The sequence below is a fragment of the Aquarana catesbeiana genome, linkage group LG01, assembly GCF_042186555.1.
Source record: "Aquarana catesbeiana isolate 2022-GZ linkage group LG01, ASM4218655v1, whole genome shotgun sequence".
NCBI lineage: Eukaryota > Metazoa > Chordata > Amphibia > Anura > Ranidae > Aquarana > Aquarana catesbeiana.
The window spans coordinates 159,890,082-159,911,208 of NC_133324.1; positions in this window are offsets into that span (position 1 = coordinate 159,890,082).

A 21,127-nucleotide genomic window follows, 5' to 3' on the forward strand; every position below is an offset into this window, starting at 1 on the left:
ATTTAATCACCACTGGGTTTTTTTTTTATGATGAAGCTGCACTGATGGGCAAAGATGAGGCAGCACTGATAAGTACTAATAAGCTGCACTGATGGGCACTGATGAGGCTGCACTAATAATGGACACAGCTGATCACATGGGAAAGAGCCTACGTCATTGACTCTTTACCCTGATCGGTGATGCGCTGTGTCCGAGGGACACAGCTCACCACCACCGATCGCCGCGCATGAGTGGTGCAATGTGAAAGGCGTCATATGACGTGCAGTCAGGATGGTCCAGCCGTCAATCTGCTATAGGCCGGGTGGGAAGGTGTTAATCTTAAACATTATTCTTTCAAGCTGAACTGGATAATTTACGTTAATGACACAAATTATTATTAGTACATCAATAGATGTATTTTGTACATACTGTAGACATCTGAATGCCTTTACACGCACATGAACATTAATGGCATCCCAGTCTTAATTCAGTATTGAGTTTGCCCACCCAGCTATAACAGCTTCAACTCTTCTGGGAATCTTGTCCACAAGGTTTAGGAATGTGTCTATGGGAATGTTTTACCATTGTTCCAGAAGCGCATTTGTGAGGTCAGGCACTGATGTTGGACGAGAAGGCCTGGCTCACAGTCTCTGATCTAATTCGTCTCAAAAGTGTTCTATCGGGTTGAGGTCAGGACTCTATGCAGGCCAATCAAGTTCCTCCACCCCAAACTCACTCATCCATGTCTCTATGGACCTTGCTTTGTGCACTGGTGCGCAATCATGTTGGAACAGGAAGGGGTCACCCCCAAACTGCATGAAATTGTTCAAAATGTCTTGGTATGCTGATGCCTTAAGAGTTCCCTTCACTGGAACTAAGGAGCCAGGTCCAACCCCTGATAAACAACCCCACACCATAATCCATCCCTCCACTAAATGATTTGGACTAGTGCACAAAGCAAGGTCCATAAAAACATGGATGAGCGAGTTTGGGGTGGAGGAACTTGACTGGCCTGCACAGAGTCCTGACCTCAACCCAAAAGAACACCTTTGGAATGAATAAGAGCGAAGACTGCAGTGGTGTCTCTAGCTTTCATATTTAGGGGGGCACATGGGGGGACAGGGACAAAAGTAGAAGGGCAACCATAAAACGCAAATATATATATATATATATATATATATATATATATATATATATATACATACATACATAAATTTTTTTTTCATGAATAGAATGCATTCCAGAGGTCTTGTTACAAATTAACCTTTGTTTTATTTTTGCAATATACAATACACTTGAGCGTCAATGTTTCAGTCCAACTACTGACTTTTATAAAGATGCAAAAAAGTCCCTTAGGCAACTATTAAAGTCCCACAACAAAAGAAAACAAGATAATAGCCCCAGCTTTTGCTTGTTACTGCAGCTTATAGTACACTTCCTAAATGAACAACAATAATTGTAACTATTTTTGTTAAAGGAACACTATAGTCACCAGAACAACTTAAAGTGTTACTAAACCCACAATAGTAAAATCAGTCTTTATACGCTGTAAAGCATGCTTGTTATACTCACTGTGGAACCTAAGTGGTTAAACCTCTGCATTGTGTAATAAAGCAGTTTGATCCTGTCTTCTCTGATCCCCCCTTCTTTCACAGTCCCCAATTCATCTATTAATAGTACAGTCTTGGGGCAAGCTGTACATGCTCAGTTTGGTGTGTATTTTTTTTTTTTGGGAGGGTGCATGTGATCAGCATCAGCACAGAGCCAATCAGCAATGTCCAGACAGAGGATCAGGGGTCCTGCAGCCTCGTGGGACAGACAGAGGAGAATGAAATGTACCTGTTGGCATTCCTGACCCTATAGTGTCCCTTTAACTATAAATATCTAACTTTCAAATATTACCAGATAAACAGACATTATAGTATAAAGCATTAAATAAGGAAACAAGTGCACATAAAATAAAGTGCAATGTAACAACAAATATGCAGTATTATCCTTTTACAGTGAACCGCAATAAAAAAAAAGAAAAGAATGGAACTTAAATTTTGGCGTTCAGGCTAATATAGGCTTAAACGTGAATTATTATGGATTGATGCAAACCTGCTAACTACAAGTTCCATATTTATTTGGGATGCAAGTCTGGCCTCAATTGACAATGTGGCAAGATCTGAAAGCCTTTCCCCAGTCATTGTTGTGCATAGGAATGATTTTATTAACTTTAGTGCAGAAAAGCTTCTTTCACATGAGGCACTACTGACTGGCAAAACACAAGCTATTTTACATAGCCGATAAAGCTCAAGGAATGGAATAGAGTAAGGCTCCAGAAAGTTAGTGAACTCAAGAATTGTGTCCACCTTAATGGCATCTGATGATTTTTTTCTGTGTAGGGTTAGCATTGCCTGCTTCAGCTCAATCTCCAAGTTTTCTATGTTACAGGAGTAGAATTTGGCCATTGGTAGCAATTTTTCAAAATCAAGAAATGAATCAGATCGAGGATTCAGAGACTGTACACCTTCCATGATTTCCAGAGAATCTTTTGAAAAGCGAGATTTTAGCTCTGAAATTATTCTGTCAAGAACAACATACATGAACATTTGAATGAAATCATCTTTTTTTAGCAGTTGTTGTTGATGCCCTACAGTTTCCAAAATGATGCTATTTCTTAATTTGAGAGGAGGCCGGCGATCTCGCTTCTTGGAAGGCAGTTGGGTAAAATCATTATCATTTGGTGCTGATATTCCACACTTGATGCTCAGTTGGATTGCTTCTGCCCAAACACTCTCTATTGTTCCACAATTAGTAGAAGCTTCAGGTCTCCTCTCTGGATTGCGCACTTCTTCAAGCTCTTGAATAGGGATGAGCTTCGAGTTCAAGTCGAACTCATGTTCAACTCGAACATTGGCTGTTCGCAAGTTCGCCGAACAGCGAACAATTTGGGGTGTTCGTGGCAAATTCAAATGCCGCAGAACACCCTTTAAAAGTCTATGGGAGAAATCAAAAGTGCTAATTTTAAAGGCTTATATGCAAGTTATTGTCATAAAAAGTGTTTGGGGACCTGGGTCCTGCCCCAGGGGACATGGATCAATGCAAAAAAAAGTTTTAAAAACGGCAGTTTTTTCAGGAGCAGTGATTTTAATAATGCTTAAAGTCAAACAATAAAAGTGTAATATCCCTTTAAATTTCGTAGCTTGGGGGTGTTTATAGTATGCCTGTAAAGGGGCGCATGTTTCCTGTGTTTAGAACAGTCTGACAGCAAAATGACATTTCAAAGGAAAAAAGCCATTTAAAACTACTCGCGGCTATTGCATTGCCGGTCCGACAATACACATAGAAGTTCATTGATAAAAACGGCATGGGAATTCCCCACAGGGGAACCCCAAACCAAAATTTAAAAAAAAAAAATGACGTGGGGGTCCCCCTAAATTCCATACTAGGCCCTTCAGGTCTGGTATGGATATTAAGGGGAACCCCGGCCAAAATAAAAAAAAAAAATGATGTGGGGGTCCCCCTAAATTCCATAACAGACCCTTATCCGAGCACGTAACCTGGCGGGCCGCAGGAAAAGAGGGGGGGACGAGAGAGCGCAGCCCTCCTCCTGAACCGTACCAGGCCACATGCCCTCAACATTGGGAGTGTGCTTTGGGGTAGCCCCCCAAAACACCTTGTCCCCATGTTGATGAGGACAAGGGCCTCATCCCCACAACCCTGGCCGGTGGTTGTGGGGGTCTGCGGGCGGGGGGCTTATTGGAATCTGGAAGCCCCCTTTAACAAGGGGACCCCCAGATCCCGGCCCCCCCTGTGTGAAATGGTAAGGGGGTACAAAAGTACCCCTACCATTTCACTAAAAAACTGTCAAAAATGTTAAAAATGACAAGAGGCAGTTTTTGACAATTCCTTTATTTAAATGCTTCTTCTTTCTTCTTTCTTCTATCCTCCTTCATCTTCTTCTTCTTCTTCTGGTTCTTCTGGCTCTTCTGGTTTTTCCTCCGGCATTATCCAGCATCTCCTCCACGGCGTCTTCTATCTTCTTCTCCTCGGGCCGCTCCGCACCCATGGCATGGGGGGAGGCTCCCGCTCTTCTATTCATCTTCTTCTCTTATTAATCTTCTTCTTCATCTTCTTCTTTTCTTCTCTTCTTCTCTTCTTCATCTTCTTCTCCGGGCCGCTTCACATCCATGCTGGCATGGAGGGAGGCTCCCGCTGTGTGACGGCGTCTCCTCTTCTGACGGTTCTTAAATAACGGGGGGCGGGCGGGACATGACGGGACTTCCCTGTGGCATTCCCCGTGACCTCACAGGGAAGTCCCGTCAATTCACCGTGCGTCAGAGGGGGGCGGGGTCACCGGGTGGCCCTGTCCCCGTTATTTAAGAACCGTCAGATGAGGAGACGCCGTCACACAGCGGGAGCCTCCCTCCATGCCAGCATGGATGCGGAGCGGCCCGGAGAAGAAAATGAAGAAGAGAAGAAGATGAAGCAGATGGACACAGAGTCTGCGCAGTGAGCAGCTTAAAGTGGTTGGATCCAGGCTAACCTAAGACACCTACTCAGCATCAGGGTTGCTAAATCATGCGTGGTATTTTCTACCAAAACTTAACAATCGGTGTGGTAGAAAATGGGTCGGGAGGAGCGGTGCCGCGTCCGGTGCTGCGCATGTGTATGGAAAAGGGAAATTCCCCTGGGTGGACTTTAACGGCACTTGCTAACAAATATTTGGATAATTGGGAACCATCCCTGGTACTTGGAGTTATTTAAATATACCTCCATGGTGTGACTGATCCCTTTGGCTTGGTGGAGCTGTGCCATTCAACATTCCTTCTGGGTATAGGAAGTGGAGACTGTTCTCCTCCGGTTCATCTGGATAAAGGCCCCGACTGGGTTAAGGTCGCAAGCTCTTCTGGGCTTGCCTTGTGGTAAGCGCGCACTTCTTATTGAATTATCACAGTGGTGCGGTGGAGGAAAGTTTTACCCAATCACTTATTCATTTACGCTGAAGACCGGAGTTGGGTCCTGGCCTTCTCACTATATACTTAAAACTTTTTTGAACATTATTTCAATTTTGGACTTTTATTTGCTGTGTTTGGATTATATTAATGAATGTGGGCATAATTCAATAATTTTGTTGGCACCCACAAGCTTGCACTAACTTTTTTATCTTTTGCCAATATTGAGGTAATCTTAATAGTATTTGTTGTTCACGTAGGGACATTAGTGCTGCTACCTTTGGTATTATTTATGTTATTGTGTGTATCTCACATAGAGCGGCTGCTTTTTTAGTTATTTTTTTCAGAATTTGTAATCACATATGGTTTGTTGGTATTCACAGTAATTTTTTTTTAAACACGATTTTCAAACAATCCTCTGTATAATATAGCGCGGTATTCTCCCCATTTGAACATGTTAGAGAGTGTCTGGGTCCTTTTTAGTATGTTCTCAAAAAACACAAGTGCCAGAATGAAGCCAAAATCCATGAACTGGTGAATGGATTTTGCCTCAACTGCTCTCTCAGTATGGGTCCCTTCTGCCAAAATATTGAGGGTTTCCAGCAGAGGGCCAAGCGTTTTAAGAACAGCATTGCAGGCTGCATGTTGACATGTCCACCTTGTGTCACTTAATGGTTTAAGCTGGATAGCTGGTTTGCTTGACATTTCTTGTTGCACATTAGCAAACACTGAATGAACAACAGAAGTACTGCAAAACACATACAGCTTTTCGAGTTTTACAAAAAATTAATTTGCTGCCTGTACATTCTTCACAGTGTCCATGATGACCAGGTTGAGGCGGTGACTCATGCAATGAATGTAAAGTGCGCAAGGCACCTCCATTAAGCCAGCCACTCGTTACAGAGGCTCCATCATAGCCTTGTCCAACACAATCATTTTTATCAATGCCTAGAGATGCTAGGACCTGGAATATGTATCCTGTTAGAGATTCAGCATCAAGGCTATCTGCTCGGTAGAATTGTAAGAACCATTCATGGACCATCTGATCGTGAAAAAATCGGACTACGACAGACAGTTGTTTGGATTTACTTAGATCCTTTGTTTCATCTGCAATTATGGAAAAGGGACTTCCTTTAATGCTCTGTGCGATGCCTTCTCTAACAAGAGTAGCCATAATTGACAGAAGTTCATTTTGGATAGATGAATGTAGATATCTTGCATTCCTAGGTCCTGTAATTTTGTTTCTTACAATGCTGTCTTTTTCTGCAATTAAATAGAGAATTTCACGTACATTTCCATGGTTGACATGATCTGTGCTGTACCGATGCTCTCGCTGGGCAAATTTAGTCTTGGCTGTTAGCTACAAAACTTGGGCAATTGTTTTTATGTAATGTCTATTTTCATTGACCTCTCGTGTGTGAGCTTTAGTTAGATCTTTCATGATCGATGTATCCTGGCTTACACTCTTTTTGAAATCCTCCCATCTGACATGGGAATCCTTGTGTGAAGCAGACTTCTCGTGCTGTAGTATTCCTTTACCAGTTTTTGTACCCTATGTTGACAAACGGTACTTTTTTAACATGCCCATGGAGATATTTTGATGTTGAAAAAAATCGGCACGGGAAACAGTATGCTGCATCCTGGGACACAGAATATTCCAACCATTCAAACGATCCAAACCACTGTGGGCGGAATGACCTGAAGCGTGCTCCCATTTGTTTCTGTGGGTATTTTTTTAATACAGGCTGTCTTGGCCCTTCACTAGCACACTGGCTGATATCATCTGGTCCTTGTACCTTTGTTTTTTCAATGCTAGCAGATGTTTGTGCACTCTGTGGCTGTTCAGCTTCACTGAATTGCTCTTCATAAGCACTGTATTGAATATTGCTTTGTGAGGAGGTGCTTGCGTCTTCAACCTGCAATGAAGGTTCATCATTATTTGATATTAATTCAGCAGTGTCATATTCCATGTCATCCTTCTCAAGCTCTTCACACTCCTCAATGGAAGAAGACGGACCAGGCTGACTTTTTTCTTGTTGCTGCTCTTTTGAAATATCAGCCTTCTGGGCCTTAACATTTACCACTGAAAAAAATGAACGGATGTCCATTTTTGAGTTGGATAAGAAAATTTAATCTGGAAAAAAATATACATGTTGTTCTTATGGAACACTTAACACATTTAACAAAACAAATGATATTCATTTATGTTATCGATAAATGTAGTTGCACTACCAACTAGCGATCAACTAAAATAACAAAAGCGGAGTTCCACACAAAAGTGTAACTTCTGCTTATCTAATTCCTCCTGCTCTCCGGTCCCACATTTGGCACCTTTCAATGGGGAGTAGGTACCTGTTTTCGACAGGTACCCTGTCCCCACTTCTGGTGGACTCAGTTGCGGCAATGTGCGTCACCAGGCCGCCCCCCCCCGCCATTGGGCCAATACAGAAAGTGCAGTAGGGAGCCGGCCGTGAAGCTGCAAGGCTACACTGTTGAGATCCCTTACCCGCAGTGGCGGCGGCAGCACCGGGGGTGCCGACATCACTGGATTCCAGGACAGGTAAGTGTCCTAATATTAAAAGTCAGCAGCTGCAGTATACTGCAGCTGTTGACTTTTAATTTTTTTCTGGGGGTCGGAACTCTGCTTAAATAAGAAACCGCATTATCACACACCTTAATAAATGTGCAAGTTTAAAACGTCACTATAATAAAATAGTCTTTGTATACACACAAGGTCCATGACCATTAAACAATTAACAAAAAATACAATGGTAAAATACTATAAGTATAATAGGACTAATTGTGTATGTGTGTGTTACATGCACACACACACACATCACATACCAACGAACACACATGCTAATGAGCAGCAGTTGCATTAGCTTGGTATAACATGCCAATGCGCAATACATGTATACACTTGGTATATCATGCCAAATAACAGTAAACGCATAAACTTGGTATATCGTGCCAAAGAGCAGTAAATACATAAAGTTTGTATATCATGCCAGTAAATGCATAAACCAAGTTGTATATAATGCAAATGAGAAATAAATGCATACACTTTATATATCCGGATAATGGGTATCAAATGCATACAAAAATACAATATTAAGCCCTGTGCTCAAGCTCTCACTATTCTTGGGTGGCTACAATGCCCCAATACATATAACAAAAAACAAAGGGAAAAGTTACCTGCGCCCTATCCCAAATCCCTCTGCCTATTTAAATAACTGAATGTTTTTTAGTCTCGCTCCAGTAGCCAATAAAGTGTAACCTCACCTGCCATGTCAAAACCTCTTAGGTGAGTTATGCCCCGTACACACGGTCGGATTTTCCGACGGAAAATGTGTGATAGGACCTTGTTGTCGGAAATTCCGACCGTGTGTAGGCTCCATCACACATTTTCCATCGGATTTTCCGACACAGAAAGTTTGAGAGCAGGATATAAAATTTTCCGACAACAAAATCCGGTGTCGGAAATTCCGATCGTGTGTACACAAATCCAACGCACAAAGTGCCACGCATGCTCAGAATAAATAAAGAGAAGAAAGCTATTGGCCACTGCCCCGTTTATAGTTCCGACGTACGTGTTTTACGTCACCGCGTTTAGAACGATCGGATTTTCCGTGTGTATGCAAGACAAGTTTGAGCCAACATCCGTCGGAAAAAAATCCTAGGATTTTGTTGTTGGAATGTCCGATCAGTGTCCGACCGTGTGTACGGGGCATTAGTGTTAGTGTAGTGATACTAGAAAACTTCCAGCTATTTTAATGTGCATAGAGATTTGCGATAGTGTGCAATTAACCTTTTACTTTTGTTTTTTATCATGAAATATTCCTAACAATGCACACAAAACGCATAAACATGAAATATTCCTGACGATGGGCATCAAACGCACAAACATGAAATATTCCTGACAATGCACACGAAATGCATAAACATGAAATATTCCTAACAATGCACACGAAACGCATAAACATGAAGTATTCCTAACAATGCACACGAAACGCATAAACATGAAATATTCCTAACAATGCACACAAAACGCATAAACATGAAATATTCCTAACAATGCACACAAAACGCATAAACATGAAATATTCCTAACAATGCACACAAAACGCATAAACATGAAATATTCCTAACAATGCACACAAAACGCACAAACATGAAATATTCCTAACAATGCACACAAAACGCACAAACATGAAATATTCCTGACGATGGGCATCAAACGCATAAACATGAAAACATGACATCACGCCGGCACGCAGCCAACACGAACGCCAGGTTTGAATCTGTCCCTGATTGAATATGTGCCGCGAGGGTGCGTTTTGCAGCGCTGACACCTATTTATTGAATTTAGTGCTCTGCTCTCTTCAGCTGACAGCTAGTAGTGGTGCCAACAAACTTAAAAAAAAAAAAAGCGCTTTAATTGGGGGGGTAAGTCCAGTCAGTCAAGTGGCCCATTGAAGCACCGAATCAGCTCGCCACCCATGCCCACCTGGTTTTATAACGGATATTGATGTTATGCAGCAAGAGAAATATAATTCAATGTTTTAACATAATTTAACCCCTTCAATACCGGGCACTTTCACCGCCTTCCTTCCCAGGCCAATTTTCAGCTTTCAGCACTCTTGCACTTTCAATGAGAATTGCGCGGTCATGCAATGCTGTACCCAACTAAAATTTTTATAATTTTGTTCACACAAATAGAGCTTTCTTTTGGTGGTATTTTTTCAAAAATTTATTTTTTTATTTTTTGTGATATAAGCGAAAAAAGAGCGGAAATTAAAAAAAAAAACAATATTTTCTACTTTCTGTTTTAAAAGAAATGCAATAAAATCACATTTTGTCATAAATTTAAGCCAAAATATATTCTGCTACATGTCTTTGGTAAAAAAAATCCTGTTAAGTGTATAATAATTGGTTTGTGATCACGGACATATGTGTGCAGATGATCATTGGGACATATGATTTTACTGATACATATGTGGGACAGGTGTTTTTACTGTGTGGGACAGGGGACATGTGTGGGGGCAGTGTTTTGGGGACATTGTGATTCTACACTGTGTGGGGACACTGGGCCGGTGATCAGTGTGTAAAAAAGCTGTAAAAAACAGCTCATACTCACTGATCACCGGCTGGCTGCAGCGATCTGCGCTCCTCTCCTCACTGACAACTTCCGTGTGAGGAGAGGAGAGCCGTTCGTCTGGCAACCAGCTCTCTGTTTACATCACATGATGGATGTGATTGGACACAGTCATCATGTGATCAGGAGGGCCAATCATAGAGCCCTCCTGCCGATCAGGGATGTGCCGTGTCCAGGTGACACGAGTGCACAGTCCCCCTCCTTCTGAGGGACGTTCCTGAACGTCCACTCAGAAGGAGGAAGCTCCCACCCGGCCATATATGTGCAGTGGCCGGGTGGGAGGTGGTTAATGTTAATAGCAACAAAGGAGGTTTAACATAAATAATGCATCAGTGCCCATCTATGCAGCCTCACAAGTGCCCATTTATGGAGCCTCACAAGTGCCCTTCATTGCAGCCTCACCAGTGCCCATCAATGCAGCCTCACCAGTGCCCTTCAATTCAGCCTCACCAGTGCCCTTCAATGCAGCCTCACCAGTGCCCATCATTGCAGCCTCACCAGTGCCCATCAATGCAGACTCACCAGTGCCCATCAATGCAGCCTCACCAGTGCCCATCACTGCAGCCTCACCAGTGCCCATCAATGCAGCCTCACCAGTGCCCTTCAATGCAGCCTCACCAGTGCCCCTCAATACAGCTTCACCAGTGCCCTTCAATACAGCCTCAACAGTGCCCATCAATGCAGCCTCACCAGTGCCCATCATTGCAGTTGGATCAGTGCCCATCATCAATGCAGCCTCACCAGTGCCCATCAATGCAGCCTCACCAGTGCCCATCAATGCAGCCTGATCAGTGCTCTTTAATGCAGCCTCACTGGTGCCCATCTATGCAACCTCACCAGTGCCCATCATTGCAGCCTCATCAGTGCCCATCAGGGAAGCCTCACCAGTGCCCATCATTGCAGTTGGATCAGTGTCCATCAATGCAGCCTCACCGTTGCCCATCAATGCAGCCTCACCAGTGCATGGTGGAAAGGGGGGGTGAGCATCACTGGATTACACAGAGCAGAGATCTCCCACTTACCTGGCGGCCGCTGTCATACAAAGTACCGCCTCCTGGATGGGCTCCTGTGAAATATTGCACACATTGGCTGTGCCATGTAAGCAGGGGATTTTTGTAATCCGGTGGTGCTGGGGACTTCTAGTCACCCTAGGCTAGTGGTCAGCAGGACCCACATGCCGTGGTTGCATCAGGTCCCAACAGGAACCACAGGTCCGTGGACAGCTCCCAGCAGGACCCACGGACCCGTGGCCAGCACCCACAGGTCCGTAGCCAGCACCCACAGGTCCATGGACAGCTCCCAGCAGGACTCACAGGTCCATGGCCAGCTCCCAGCAGGACCCACAGGGGTGTCCTGCTGGGAGCTGGCCACGGACCTGTGGGTCCTGCTGGGCGCTGGCCACGGACCTGTGGGTCCTGCTGGGAGCTGTCCATGGACCTGTGGGTGCTGCTGGGAGCTGGCCATGGACCTGTGGGTCCTGCTGGGAGCCGACGCGACCACGGCATGTGGGTCCTGCTGGCCTGTAGGCCATGGGCAGCTCCCAGCAGGATACACAGGCCATGTGGGCAAGGTAAATGAGGTGTATGGGGGAATGATCAATGGGATGATTGATCATGACCATTTCACATGTGTGTGTCAGCCTGTCAGGGTCTCTCACTTACCTCAGCTTGCAGCAGTTGCCAGCTCAGAGCTCTTAGCGAGTCAGCACTCAGCAGGGGACAGGTCCTCTCTTCCTCCTTCTCCTCCTTGCACGGCTTCCTCCAGTGAATGTCCTGGCTGGGGGTGGCGCGGGCAGTGGGTGATGTTGCTCAGTTCACAGGTTCTGTACTACTCTACTCCTCTCTCTGCTGCGAGTCTGCAGCCAGAGCCAGTCGACAGCGGCGCGCCAAAAGATCAGACCGGCCGAGGCAGTGAGGGGAGTTGTAGGCTGGCTGCGCTGCTCTCAACTGACTCCACCTACTGGGAGCAGGGAGCCTGAGCAATGCACTACAACTCCCACAAGCAGCAGCGGCCGTCACGTGATGTGACCGTCACCTCCTGGGCTACAGGCTAGCCCCGTACGTACTCGAGGCTCACTGTCAGCTCATTGTAAGTACAGTAAGTGAGTCATTTGGCGGACACACACAACAAGGACAGCCGCGGCGCCGTTTTTTAAATTCGTGTTACACAAGTTGGGGGGGCACATGGGGGGCACACAGAGAAATTGGGGGGGACGTGGCCCCCTCAGGCCCTGTACTAGTGACGCCTCTGGAAGACTGTGAGCCAGGCCTTCTCGTCCAACATCAGTGCCTGACCTCACAAATGTGCTTTTGGAAGAATGGTCAAACATTCCCATAGACACATTACTAATCTCCTTGTGGGCAGCCTTCCCAGAAGAGTTGAAGCTGTTATAGCTGCAAAGGATGGGCCAACTCAACACTGAACCCTATGGACTAATGCTGGAATGCCATTAAAGTCCATGTGCGTGTAAAGGCAAGCATGCCAATACTTTTATAAATATAGTGTATATATATATATTTTTTTTTTTTTCCACTGGAGTTCTGCTTTAACAATTACCGTGACTCAAACATTTTTCCCTTAAACAAAATATCAAAATTAGCTCCCTAACAGGGTTCCTGACATATTCATTGTAACACCAAAATACACTACTTGTGCATTATAGTCTGTATTCAACAACAGATATACTGTATGTCTGAGAAACACCAGGCATCAAAGTGCTTCTGTGAATGTGTTAGCCCATGTGCACGGTTCATAATTGAATTTCATTGTAACTATTTTAGCACAATGTTCTGAATTTCAACCCTCACTGCCGTTTTTAATATATAACTGCAGCATCTAAATCACAAATATTTTTCTTCAATATGATTTTGGACTAGAATTTACTGTATGTATCCACTATCCAGATAAAAGGTTGTGAAATAAAGATACAAGTGGAGAAAAATCCCTGTTTACTGTAAAAGTTTGTTATAGTTCTGACAAAACTAAAAGACCTTGAGTACTTTCTTTGCTATGCCAACGACAGCTGAAACTGGAAATTATAGTTCACAAAACGGAGATGCCGACATCTAAGTGAGCATACTCATTACCGCACCTTCAAGCAGCACACTATAAAAAGAAAATGTATTATAATTTGTAACAAAAAGAGGCTGCAATACAGAAGATGTTAATTATATTTTTGTAATTTTAGAAAGAACCTGTTAAGTCATTGTTTTGCTCACATATTTTAAAATGCCCTAATTTCTGAGCTTCAACAATATGAATTGTGATTTCTTGGGGAAAACCACACCTTTTACACCTACTGCTATTAGCCACTCAGGCTTCTGTGAATCACTTTCTTACATACTTCATTTACTCAGAGTTATTGGAACATGTAAAGCCAATTGCAAATTGACATCTTTATATATGTTTACTGTCACTAAAACTATTCATCTAGTTTGTCAGAATTTTTCTCTAATTTTTTACATTGAACTTAATATTCAATTTCTTAAAAAAATACAACTAAAAATAGAAATAGCAGTGCTTTATTTAGTGACTTTTTTTTTTTTTAAATATATTTTATTTGGGGGCGTGGCCTAGACGGGCATGTGAGCGGACGCATTACACGGAGCTCCCGCCACTGATCCTTCTAACATCCTGAACCCGCTTCTGATCCGAACCCAGAACCGACCCACCAGCACACCGCGACCCCGCAGAACGCCTCACAGCATCGGCGAACGATTTAGGAGGCCCAGAATGACCAGAAAAGGGGAGAAAGAAGCAGCAGCAGCGGCGGCCATGGATGGCCAAGATGGCGCCGGCCCTCCTCTGCCACAGCGTGCGGCTCGCAGCACAGACAAGACACAGGAACCGAGCGGTAAGGCAGCAAAGTCTGGCAAACAGTGGGGGAAAGAGCAGCCCAGGGACATGGTATATTATGCCCAAAAGATGCAGGGACAGAGCGGTGCCTCCCCCCTGAATCAGCAGTCACTGGCAATGGACACTGAGGGACATGAAGGCGCCATGGCACTAGATGACACGCTGCCATTAGAGGGCTCCCTGATCCTCAATGCAGATGGCTCTGACTCCATGCAGGAAGAGACACAGCAGCCTACATTAAGCGATATTCTGCGGGCGGTACAAAGTTGCACAGCATCTGTAAATGGACTGAAAATGCAATTTGGGAGCCTCACTGAGACTGTCTCTCTCCTGCGCCATGACATCCAAAAGATTAGGGAGAGAACCACAGCGGTGGAGGGAAGGATCAGTGAGGTGGAGGATATATTACCTCCCCTCACTAGAGATACTAGAAGTGCATTACAGCAAGCAGCCCAGGCCAACGCCAAAAATGACGACATCGAGAATCGTCTCAGGAGAAATAATGTACGCATAGTGGGGCTCCCAGAGAGGGTGGAGGGAAGGGACCCCACAGCATTTACAGAAATGTGGTTACAGGACACATTTGGCAAAGATGTTTTCACCGCGCTCTTTGCAGTGGAGCGAGCACACCATACACCACTGAGACCCCTCCCCCCAGGCAATCCACCTAGATCAATGCTAGCCAGACTCCTGAACTATAAGGACAGAGAAATAATACTTCGATTAGCCAGGGAGAGGGGTGCAGTGCACTATAACGGAACAAAAATCTCCTTTTATCCTGACTTCTCGGCCGAGGTACAGCGCAAAAGGGCCAAGTTTGCGGAGGTAAAGAAAAGATTGCAGAAGATTCAAGTCACATATGCCATGTTATACCCGGCCAAATTACGCATCACGGCAAGAGGTCAGTCCACATTCTTTGAGTCTGCAGCCGAAGCATCCGCCTGGTTGGACCGCAACGAGCAGGATCTAAGGAGGAGAAGAGAGGCAGATATGGGAGAGTGAACGACACTACGAGAAGCTGGGAAGTCGGTCAGTCATCACTAGACGTTTTATAGTCTACAACATATTTTGCGGGACATTGTTACTATTTCACAAAGTTAACGCGCGACAAGAGCTTTGTTCACAAGAGATATACCAAGAAACGGCAAATACCAAGGTGGGATAGCTGTACCCACAGGAACTTTTTTGAAAATTCAAGTTTTGGCCCAGTTGAGGGGGCTGGTTAAAATGTGCCCGGTTGGCACCGGTTAACAGCACATCTTAAGATGCACAGACGGAACGGGGGAATCCCCCCCTGACCACTTTGGGAAAATTGCTCACATCCACGGTACAGGCGCCAAAACGTGGAACACACAGTTCCGGTTAGGAAGGACACTTCTGAATATGAAGACATCACGCACATTCTTCCACAGCTGCCTCGGGTCGTCTTTACCAAACAACGCTGAAGGCTACTCCGGGACTATCTGGGTCATCGAGAAATGCACTGATACTCTACGGCCAGGAGATATGGCGAAGAAACAGGATCACCCAGGACTTGTCACAGTACAACACCAAATATGGCTAACACCCCGGTTGTGACATGGAACGTTCGAGGTGTCCATGATCCCTTGATACGTACCATGATAAGCACATGCCTGAAAAAATTTCACCCAGCAATAGTGGGCCTCCAGGAGACTCATCTAACAAAGGATACAGTCAGTTTTCTGCAGTATTCCTGGGTGGGCAAGGCCTACCATTCCACTCACACTGCATATTCTCGCGGGGTGAGTGTTCTGGTACATAAGTCCTTGGCCTACCAGGAACTAGACGCTGATATTGATTCCATGGGCAGATATGTGTTTTTGCATTGCAGGTTGTATACTTTGACGTTGATATTGGTGTTTGTGTATATACCTCCTCCGTTCTCCAGGGAAATCCTGCAGCTCCTCTTGACTTACCTAGTTGACAAACCTGAGGTCCCAATAATGATCATGGGTGACTTTAATGGTTACTTAGATCCCAGACTAGACAAGCATCCCCCGACACGGCCACCCTCGGGAAACAGGGGCACTATTCTGAGCAGATTACTGATAGAAGTGGGTTGGATAGACTTATGGAGAGCTAAATACCCTACTACAAAACAATTTTCCTGCTTCTCCAAAACCCATGGGTCACTTTCCCGCATTGACCTATGTGTGGGGTCCCCTCAACTCTTGAGTGTTATGCACAAGGTAGAATATTTACCCCGGGGGGTCTCTGATCACGCCCCTTTGGTTGCTTTTCTTGTTACTAGACCGGCGACCACACTACCGAGAGCACCGTGGAAGCTGAATGCTTTTTGGCTAAAGCTTTTCACCTCTCATGACAGAGTAGCGAAACAGATAGAACAATACTTTTTTGACAACCGGAGACAAACTGACTTATTAATAAGATGGGATGCCTTTAAGGCCTGCCTGAGAGGCACATTTATAGCTGAAATTGCTGACGTAAAACACAATTCCGCAGCCTTACTGATACAGGTGGAGGACCGGGTAAAGCAATTGGAGCTTGCTTTTATTTTAGACTCATCAGAGTCCGCGAGGGAGGCATGGATGTCGGCTCAGGAATCCCTGGACCAGTTGAGGGCCTCCGTCGTGGAACGTAAACGGTTCTTTACTAAACAAGCATTCTACGAAGAGGGTGAAAAAACTGGTAGATTGTTAGCTAGGATAGCCAGATCTCAACAGTCGTCCCCTGCTATAGGAGCGCTACGTAGTTCCTCGGGGCGCCTGGTGAATGAACCGGAGAAAATTATAGAGGAGCTAGCTTCCTTCTACGCAGAGTTATATAAGCCGTGTGACAGCTATACAGATGAGGAGCTGCAGACATACATGGGCACTATAACGCTTCCAGCCCTGACCCACCAGGCGAGGGGGGAGCTGGAGGCACCAATTTCACTGGACGAACTGAGGGAGGCGGCTGCCTCTTTTCCTACATGCAAAGCCCCCGGGGACGACGGGCTCCCCATGGAGATCTACACCCAATATGGCGAAATTATCCTGCCTAAACTGCTTGAAGTATTAAATGCATCCTTTAAATTGGGAAGGTTACCAACCACTATGACTAAAGCTAACATTATACTATTGTTGAAGATGGGTAAGGATCCCTTAGATCCGGGCTCCTATAGGCCTATATCGCTCCTTCAGAGCGACATTAAATTACTAGCAAAAGTACTGGCCATGCGGGTTAATAGGATTGTTAGAACAATAGTTCACTCAGATCAAGCAGGATTTATGCCTCGTACATCCACAGCGACCAACCTTAGACGTCTATACCTAAACATGCAGACCCCCTCGGAGTCTGTGGGACATAGAGCCTTGCTGTCTCTTGATGCCAACAAGGCATTTGACAGTGTATGCTGGAGATATCTGTGGGCGGTTCTGGCCAAGTTTGGGTTCGGGCCCAGGTTCATCAGGTGGGTTAGGCTATTGTACGATACACCCCGGGCGGCTATACGAGTGGCGGATCGAATGTCTCATGCCTTTGGGTTGAGCAGGGGGACCAGACAGGGGTGCCCTCTGTCCCCCCTGCTCTTCGCACTGGCCATAGAGCCCCTGGCGGCTCAAGTGAGAGATTGCCCACAGATTAGAGGTTTCCGATATGGTGGATTGCATGAAAAAATCATGCTCTACGCCGACGACATGCTTTTGTTTTTGGAAGACGCAGAGGGATCCCTGGACCAGGCAATGTCACTTATAACTGAATTTGGCCGTTTTTCAGGCCTCACTATCAACTGGACTAAATCTGCCTTAATGTTTATAGACGGTTCCCCAATGACCAATGTGAGACCCCCGACTCAGATACCGGTGGTTTCTACCTTTAAATATTTAGGTATAAACATCTCGCCTAAACTTACGGACTTCTGTAGCCTAAATGTCTATCCCCTGATGTCACGGTTTAGAGATAAGATAAATGTGTGGAATAAACTTAAGATGTCTCTGGCAGGAAAGGTGAACCTCATAAAAATGATTCTGATGCCTCAATTTCTATACTTGCTACACAACACGCCTGTAGTTATCACGCTGAAAATTTTCAGGGTGGTTAACTCCTTATTCCGGCTGTTGCTGTGGCATACCAAACCCCCCAGAATCAAGGTGGAACAGTTGCAGCGCTCAAAGGAGGGAGGGGGCCTGGCCCTACCAAACCCTTGGATATACTATCTAGCGGCTCAGCTGCAACATCTGATAGGTGCCATGGCCCCTCTGCCGCTGGGCTCGTCTGCTAAGCTTATGCTGGTGGGCACAGGGGCGGAGTCAATACCCGAGGGATTGGAGGCCCACCTTTTTCAAAGACCCAATAAAAAAATGCCCACATATACACTTCTGCAGAAGGTATGGAACAAATCTAAACAACTACAAAACGTTTTGGGCTTTGCTAAGTATAGCCCGATATGGGAAAATAAAACATATGTTGAGCTTGCTAAGCTCCAACAGGGGCACAGATGGCGCTGTAGAGGTATCACACATATGTACCAGATTTTCAGTAATGGAACACTGTTATCGTTTAAGGATTTACAAGATAAATACTCCCTGCCTACCGGGATGTTGTTTTACTATCTCCAATTGAAGCATGCAATCAAAGCACAAGGGGATGCAACTGATTGGTCCCAATCCCCCACACCGGTTTTTCATATAATGCAGGAGGCGTCGGAGACTAAGGGCATAATTTCACAATGCTATAACATGTTATTAGCCTCATTGTTAGAGGGATATCCCACAAAGGCGGTTGCTCAGTGGGAGGCGGATTAGGGCCCCTTATCGGGGGAGGTGTGGGAAGAAGCTCTGCAAGCAGTTAACTCCTGTTCACTAAACGTGGCACAGAAGGTATCCCAACTTTATATTCTATTGAGAGTACACTATACCCCTGTAAAGTTATATAGAATGGGCAAGGCTCCTGACTCTTTGTGTGGCAGATGCAGGGCGGCGTCTGGGGACTTGATTCACCTCCTCTGGCGATGCCCCAAACTCCATAGGTATTGGACAGAGGTCCTGGCTACACTAAACCAGGTGTTCCAGGTCAATGTCCCACTAGATCCATTGTGCTGCTTACTGGGAGTTCTGGAGGGGGTGATTGCGGAGGAGGTGACGAGAGTTGCTTTTGCACGTGCGTTGTTCCAGGCCAGAAAGGTAATACTGATGGGATGGAAGTCTGCTGTGCCACCTAATAGCAAAACATGGATACTAAATATGGGAAAAACGCTTATAATGGAAAAATATATTTACCAGCACAGGGGTAGTCCTGGAAAATTTGACAGATTGTGGGACCCGTGGTTGGATGTGCCCGGAATAAGCCCCATGGAATTGGTACATATGAGGATGCTAAGAAGTGTTTAAAGATATGACAGGTAGATGCTGAGAATGTGTATTGGAGAATGGAGGAGGAGGGTGTGAGGATAAGGGAGAATATGTTATCGATTTAACTAGGGGGGACATATAGTCCGAATGTTGACAGTTCTAAGATGCAAACTATAACTCCTTTTTGATGGCTATATTACTATGTGAGTAAAAGAAGTGCTGACTATGGTGCATATATAAATGTAATGTATGTTTTTTCTTATGAGCAATAAAACCTTTTATGATTTAAAAAAAATATATATTTTATTGGTTTTGACAAAGAATAGATTTGCATATATTGTGAGGAAAAGTATACATTCTTGGTCATGATGGTAATAAGCATAACAACAGAAGAAGAAGAAGAAGAATAGGTGGGGGAGTTTAAAAGATCAGAGGGTAGCTAGAGATGGAGAAGGGAGAAGGATTCTAGAGGAATTTAAAGGAGGAGAAGGGAAACCGAGTGGGGACGTTTGGTGAACATCCCCCTTCGGTATCCTCAGATGAGATCCAAAATAAAATAATGATCCACTTGTAGATTTTTGAGCTGTATAGGTCACAGCAAATAGCGTTCTCAAGCATATTGAAGGCATCTAGACAGTACCAAAAAGGGAGTTCTGCTAGAGGGGTCTTAGAAATATGGATAGGTGTGGTTAACCATGAAGAGGTTTTGTGCTTGATATGTATCCATGTTCAGTAAATGAGAAGGAAGGTGAACTTAGGGAGGCTCATTCTGTAGAAGTTAGACAGCATTCAATAAAAGATGATCATCTTTTTTTGAACTTGCTATTGATCCCCGTGTGTTGGATCGTGGCATTTAGATTTTCTTGGCAGAGCAGGGTTTTAAGATTCCTTTTCGTTTCGGATAGGGTCGGTGGTGTGGCTGAGATCCAGTGTTTGAAAAAGTTTCTGTGAGCTATGAGATGCGTGAGGAGGATCCATTGAAAATTTTCTTGGGATAGTATGGTAGAGGTAACTGAGAAGTCATTTTTTGGTGTTGGGTATCTGAACAGAAGACGCATAGGGTCTTTCTCGAGTGGCAATTAGTCACATCCTGTATGAACTTAAGGATTGTGGACCAGTAGGTGTTGATCCATGGGCAGAGTCAGAGGCGGTGGAGTAGAGTCAGTGTATGGAGAGAGCACCATGGGCAGGTAGCTCCTGTGGTTGAGGGGTGTTTCGATGAGTATGGGTAATAGGCCCTATGCATCAGTTTGGCTGCCCCGCCCTCACTCTTTGGGAAAAAGAGTTTGGTCAAGGCTATTCTCAGTTTACCATTTTGCCATAGAAAAGATGCAATCACCTTATTTAAAATCTGTATATCTTTATGTTTCATTATTAATGGTCGAGTTTGTAGGGGGTATAAAAGGCATGCAAAGCTAACCATTTTAAAGAGCGCAAATTTCCCAAAGAGTGTTAACGGAAGGTTAGACCAGGCCTCCAGTTCACCCACAATTTTTAAATTCAAAGGAGGATAGTTGAGGGAGTAAAGAGAGGATGGTCCCTTGCCAATTCTAATGCCTAGCTAGGTGATGTGCTGTTTGTTTATAGGGAAGGGGGAGAAGGGCATCCAAGATCGTGTTGCACCTGAACATTAGTTACTGACTTAGTTTTGAAAGGGACAACACAAAAAACAGACATATTTATAGCAGCTGATAGAATTCAAGTGCTGATACATGAACTCTGAGAGGGATACAAGGATAAAAAGACATAAGGCACACTACGCTTATAATTTTTAGGGCTCATGTATACGGTTGTATTATTTTTACACAGAATCTTGTTGGCAGTAAGATCCTGCTTACAAAGTTGTCTGAGTGCTGTACACATGTAACATATGTGCTTACGTTTAC